Source organism: Ambystoma mexicanum, chromosome 7q (genome assembly GCF_040938575.1).
Source record: "Ambystoma mexicanum isolate Mex_15411 chromosome 7q, UKY_AmexF1_1, whole genome shotgun sequence".
NCBI classification, from domain to species: Eukaryota; Metazoa; Chordata; class Amphibia; order Caudata; family Ambystomatidae; genus Ambystoma; species Ambystoma mexicanum.
In genome coordinates, this window is record NC_090941.1 from 1,119,899,024 (window position 1) to 1,119,905,637 (window position 6,614).

Consider the following 6,614-nt stretch of genomic DNA (forward strand, 5'->3'; position numbering starts at 1 on the left):
CTCTTCTTCACCCTCTTCATCATCAGGGTGGATTACTGCAGTGGTGGATCCTCAAGTTGGCAGGTTTCTTTCTTCTGCTTCTTCAGTTCTGGTGGCAGTCTTAGGAGTGCTGAGGACAAGATCACACCATCCCCTCCCCAGGTTGAACTGTTACTTTGACTGTGGGGGGTGTCCAGACTGTGAGGTGGTGGTGGGTGACTGAGTTGCGGCCCCCGGATTCCAAAGTGGGGGCGCCTGTGCGCTCAAACCCATGAGTGACTCTGGCGGTCAAGGCGGTGGGACCCCTGCAGCCGCACAGCTTCCCCAGGACGGTGGTCAGGCGGCAGCTCAACAGCACGTCCTTCAGGCTCCGGTGCTTCCAGTGCAACACCCAGTGGCGGCTCCACAGCTACCCCCTCAAGTCCAAGTAGGTGGTCAAGCTCCTCTGCCTCAGGGGCCACCGGTAGTACAGCCAGTTTCTGAGCAAGGACTTCCCATCATGGCCCAAGCACGTGCCCATGCAGACCTGCAGCCCATCCCCGAATTTGACGCATTGGGCCCACTATCCAGCATGGGGCCCAGGTGGAGGAGGTGGGTTGGGCGCCTCGATATGTCCTTCAGGGCCGCCCAGGTAACGGATGACAGCAGGGTGGCAACTATGCTATACTCCGCGGGGCCTTCGGTCCAGGAGATTTTTGAATCGCTTCCTACAGGGGATGGCTCTTATGACGCGGCCAAGGCGGCACTCCTGGGCCATTTTCTGCCCCTTGCCAACGTGGACTATGAAAGATTTGTCATGCTATCGGCCAAGCAAAAGGACGATGAAACACTGGACACCTTCTATGGTCGCCTACATCGCCTCTCCCTGGGCTGTGCATGGGGAGACGCAGAGGACATAAGGCGCATGATGCTAATTCAGGCGTGCTCCTCGGGCAAACTCAGGAGGCAGGTCCTGAGAGAGCCGGGTATCACTCTGCCCCGCATCCTGGAAGTAGGCCGGTGCCATGAGGTGGCGGAGGCTCGGGCAATCAAGATGGAGGCGGGGTCAATAAAGTCGGAGGAGGTGTGTGCCATGTGGCATGGTGGCAGAGGAGTGAGAAGGCCTGGTGTGGGACCCCGTGACCGAGCGGGGAGAGTGGGGGAATCGTGCCAGAAGTGCGGGTATGACCTCCCCCACCCGACGGAGTGTCCGGCGGCTGGAAGGACATGTGGTAGGTGCGGCCTGCCTGACCATTTTTCGAGAGTGTGCAAGGCAGCCCTCCCCGTGATGGTGCCGAGAGGCCCAGCTCGGACGTGGGTCCCGCGCCAAAACCGCCCACCAAATGTGGCCCAGGTGGACCAGGGCGGGGGAGGATGCCCAGGTGGACGTGGCCATGGAGAAAGTGTTCGCGGCCCATGGGTTCCCCCACACTCTGTGCTCAGACAATGGATCACCATTTCAGAGTGAGCGGTTCTCCGAACTCATGGAGAGCTGAGGGGTCCAGCATAGGAAGGTGTCTCCGTTGTGGCCCAGAGCAAATGGAAATGCTGAAAGACTGATGCGGACACTGAACAAGACATTCAGGATCGCCCAGGGACAAGGACAGCCACTCCAATGAGCCCTATACCAGTTCCTGCAGGTGTACCACACCACCCCACATGCATCCACGGGGGTGGCTCCAGCTGAGGCCCTGTGCGCTGCCCCAGGGGTCTACTACCCGAGGTCGGGGAGAAGGATCCCGGGGTGATTAACAATCAACAGGTCGAGGTAGACCGGCGGGTGAGGATTGAACAGGAGAACCTGCAAAGGGGTCTCCACCACCAGCGGCTCGAGCCGGGGGACAAAGTCCTCCTCCGTAATCGACACCCCCATGGAAAGCTCTCGCTCCCCTATGAGCCGGAGCCATTGGATGTTGTGGCTGTAAAGGGGTCCATGGTGATGGCCTCTGACGGAAGATCTGCGGTCACCCCGAATGTAAGCTTCTTCAAGAAACTGGGTGATCCAAGAACTGAACCGCCGCGGGAGCCGGACTTAGTGGAAATACCAGAAGATGGAGAAATTTCCTCCAGCACACCTGGGTCCCCTGTCCGGGGGACGTCTGCCAAAGGACTTCCCGTGCCGGAGGTAAGCGGGAGGTACCACAGAGGGCTGGACGAGGGAAACCCACTTACCTCAGTGATTACGTGCTGGGACAGTTGGTTGGTCAACCTGAGTGAAGGGATCCGGGTGGCTGACATTAAAGGGGTGTTAGGCAAGTGTGGTGTGAAATGTATTAGTTAATTGTTTAGTGGTTTGCAGTGTATATTAAAAGCATTTGTGTGTCCTCCCGAAAAAGGAGGAGTGTGGCGCTGCCCTGTGATGGGATACGCACGCGGTGGCGTGACGTTACACGCCACCGCGTTCTGTATAAATAAACGGGGCGTTCCCGGCCGCGTCAGAGCGACCGAGAAGCCCGAACTGTAAGGACGTGTGTCGTGTGTGGTCAAGGATCTTGCTTAGGGGAAGGAACATTTAAGCACCTTTCCGTCATCCGCCAGCCCCTTGGACCCAGGAATTCTGTGCTTCTCCATGTCAGACACACGGTCATATTTTCATTATTTGCAAACCGCCACTCGTCACGTTCCTTTCTTCCCCCATTAGAAAGTCCCAGTAAGCAACACAATGAAAATGGACAGAACCATTTCATCAAACCAGACCTGGAACAACTGCAGAGCTCCCCTGCTATGGCCGCGGGTTCTAGTATTTACCTCTGCTCACATGTCAATAAGAAATGATCATTTAAGAGAACCATGCATGTCGTAGATCCGGGTGTCCACTATATCCTACAAATCCCAGGATGCAGCGCGCAGCAGAATGCCAGGCGTAGCAAGCTTTCGCACGCGACAGGGCACCGCGCAGCAGTCAAGCGCTAGTCCTTTCGGCGATAGGCTGCCCCTCTGACACGGCAGCACGTGCAGGAACGCGCTGGCCTTCAACCAATCCCCGGCCTGCATTTTGCACCCTCCTCCTTGAGCCTTTCGGTTGGTATTTACTTCTCCTGCCAGGGTTTTATTCCTCAAGATCTGTTGACACTGACAGACACCACCCCCCTTAGCCTCCCGCCCCGCCCCCTGCCTTGCGCAATGTTTGCGTCTCCTGGTGTTTGCGGCTGAAGGTGTATACAAATAGGGCGAAGTGCAGTATTCTCCCGCCACATTTGCATGCACCCCCTCCCACTCCCAGCAGTTACAGCATCCCCCGAGGTATTTTGAATTTCCTGCGGGGCAAAGCCCTGGCGATAGGGTGACCAGATTAAAAAAAGTAAAAGACTGGGACAGGGCAACTAACATAAAAGTAGGACGACGAACTCTTGAAAGTGGCTGTCCAGGAGAAGGGGTTAAACGTGTTGCTGTTCAAATGAACACGTTATAATTTATTTATCACAACCCAACGTTATCTTACGTTGTAAAACGCAGCATTTCTTCTGTGCAAGATTGTGCATTCCTAAACAGCAACTTTGTCTCGGGAGGATAGCTCAGGGGCAACGTGCTGGCCTTGGAAGCAAGACGGCACGGCGCAACACAGGTTCGATCCCTGGGTCCTGAAGCCTCTGGGTAGTAGGCGTGTTATAAATAACCTATCATATACTATAAAAACAACTGGGAGCAGTGCAGTGGAAACAATCTGGTCACCCTACCCCGCGAAGTCCAGGCGAAGTCCCAGCTACTGTCCAGGGCTAGGCCGCAACCATATCGATCTACCCGAGACTTGCACTTCCCCAAGTGCCCCCTCCTCCTGTCCCGCTTGTATGAAGGACCAGTGTTCGTTCTCTCCTGGTGCTTATATATGGCGATATACTCTTCTAGATTCTTTGCCATTTTCCGCCTCCCCCTCTTCACTATGGCCGCCTTTCCTCTTCCCCAGGCCACCCACCTCATCGTGACTCTGGCAATCGCTCATATCCTTCTGTCATAAAGCTCCCTCGGTACTGGACTTGTCTCCACGCCTTACTGAAACCCGGCTCTCACCACCTAGCACGGGCATCGCTCTCTGAGTCGTCTTCTTGTCTCGCTCCCACACTCCCCGCCGAGCAGGGAATGGATCTCATGCTACATCTGAGCCCCTTAATTTTTCCATCTTTTGAGTATCACGAGTACTCTCCATGTTCCTGCTTATCAGTTCGCCATCTACCCCTGGATCTGTTATTACCTTCTGAGAGGACCTCGACACACTCCTGCCCTCTCTACTGCCTTCCGACCCCACCCCATTTTCCATGGGTGACTTTAATTTGCACCCATCTAATTTGCATTCTAATGTCCCACTCTTAGCAATTCTTGACCCATACCTCATACTCCCCATCACAAGTATCGAACCCCCCTCACACCGGTCTGGGTCATCCCCAGTGGTGGACTTAACGGTCAGCAGTCAGACAAATGGCGAGCGGGCCCCTGTGCCCTGTTCCACCCCTTCCCTTCCCAGTCTCTCTCTGAGACATACATTGCAGTCAGACCCGAAATTCAGCAGATGGTCACAGCGCACTGTAATGGAGGCAATTAATCTATTAATGGGCTTTAAACGCCCGCCGCGCGGTGCACAATGCCCACTATTACTCTGTGTTAATCACTTCCCAGTTGTCCACTGCAGCTCGGTCCAGGCAGTTTACTTCTCACCTTATCCCCTCTCCAGAAACGCACGCTCCCCTGCTCTAGCAAGTGTTTAATGTATTATAGTTAAGAAATAATGCAGACAGGGGCGTTGCTAGGGGGGGGGCTAAGGGGGCTATAGCCCGTGATCTTTTGGTTGTAGCCCCGGATAGAATCTCAGGAGCTACAGCCAAAAGACTAGCTAGCCCCCAGTCCCAACAGTTCCGACATCAGCTTAGCCTCGGGTCTTTTCCAGACCTAGCAACTCCCCTGAATGCAGATTTAAGCAGACCTGAATTCTGCTTGTTGTAATATTAGTGCAGAGCTGGATGTCTGCGCTCGGGCCTTAAAAATCACAACTTAAATAAAATGAATCCTGTGTCCCTAAAGTCCCTAAAGTTCATCTTTGCGCAACTCCGCCTACTTTGGGGCCCCGCCTCCAGGACCCGCCCACTTGAGGGCCCTCTGTAATTTTTGGCCACGGGGCCCTTTGCCTTAAATCTGCCACTGGTCATCCCTTCACCTTATCTATTGAACTGGCTCCTCTCCTCATCAGTCACTTCACTTCCTCTTTACTCATCGATCACCATCTCCTCTCCTCCTTTCTTCCATCTTTGCCCTCTTGCTACTTTCCTTTTTTCGTGAGCTCGGTTTATTCCACTTCCCAGCCTTTGCAAAGTCTCTTATGTCCCATCTCCCCTTTTGACCCGTCTGCATCCTTACTGATACAGATACTCTTTCCATCTCTTCTTCTCTGACTGATACTCTTCACCTCCTCTAATCCCTCTACTCCCTTTTCTCCTTTACACAAACCTCCTCAACCTTGGATGGCCCCGTCTCTTCGCTCCGCCCGTGAAAGTCTGTGCCGAGCTAAGCACCGCTGGCGTAAATCCTGGTTCAATCCTGGCCTGGCTTCACTGACTTTTCTCCATTCTGAATACGATTCTTTACTCCTTTCCGCTAAACAGCTTTTCAAACTCATTTTTAATTTCTTCTCCTCCACGTCAGATATTTCAAAATCTGAGTGGCAGTCCCCCCCCCCCCCTCCACCGCATCTTGGCTCACCCTGAAACCTTTCGGCCTCTGACTTTGACAACTATTTCTCTTGCAAAATCTCCCTTCTTTCCTCCTCGTTACTCCCTCCCTCCGTGTTGTCAGACCCTCCTAATCTTTCTTCCTCTCCCCTGTCTGGAATGACCACTATTCAATCCCTCTCTGAGACGGACGCCTCATCGCTGAGGCTCATTCAACTGCCTCTCTTTCTGATCCTCCCGCCTCCGCCCTTACCCCCACAGCGTTTCTTGCTGAACTCTTTAACTCTTCATTGTCATCTGACACTTTTCCAGTTTCTTTCAAGCACGCATCTGTACTACCTATGCTACAAGAGCAGTCTCTTGACCCTTCCTTGCCTTCCCTTCGTATCTAAACTACTGGAATGTGTGGTTTATTCCTAGGGGTCTGCCTTCGCTAATACTTACTCTCTCCTTCCTTTTCTTCAACCTGGCTTCCATCCCCCACACTCGACTGAGACTGCCCACCATGCGAGTTTCTGATTCCCTGCTCGCTATTCTAAACTCTCCTCTCTTGTTCTTCTTGACTCATCGGCTGCTTTTGATACCGTCCCCCATGCTATTCGCTTGTCAGCCCTGCACCAGCGTGGTTTTCCTGGTGCCGTTCCCTCTCTAATCGCGACTTTACTTCCTCTTGGGCTGATCATGCTTCTCCTCCTTATCCTATTTCCTACAGTGCCCCGAGGACCTGTCCTGGGTCCTCTTCTTTTCTCCCTTTGCACGACTCCTTTTGGCAATCCGATCTCTTCTTTTGGTTCCTCTTGTAACCTATATGTAGATTATTTCCAAATCTTTTCTCCCTTTCACCACTCTCCCACTGTATGCACCCTTCCCTCACTGCTTGCTTGCTCTTCTGCCTTTCATCAGTCTGACTGTATGCACTCCTCCCTCACTGTTTCCTTGCACGCTTTTCTCCCTTTCATCACTCTCTGCACTCCCCCCTCACTGCTTGCTTCCTCACTT

General features: G+C 53.6%; 1 protein-coding gene across 1 annotated transcript in view; it reads right to left on the bottom strand.

The window, feature by feature from the left end:
• Positions 1-6,614, bottom strand: part of SMPD1 (sphingomyelin phosphodiesterase 1) — a 182,674-nt gene that overhangs the window by 134,493 nt on the left and 41,567 nt on the right. The window lies entirely within an intron of this gene.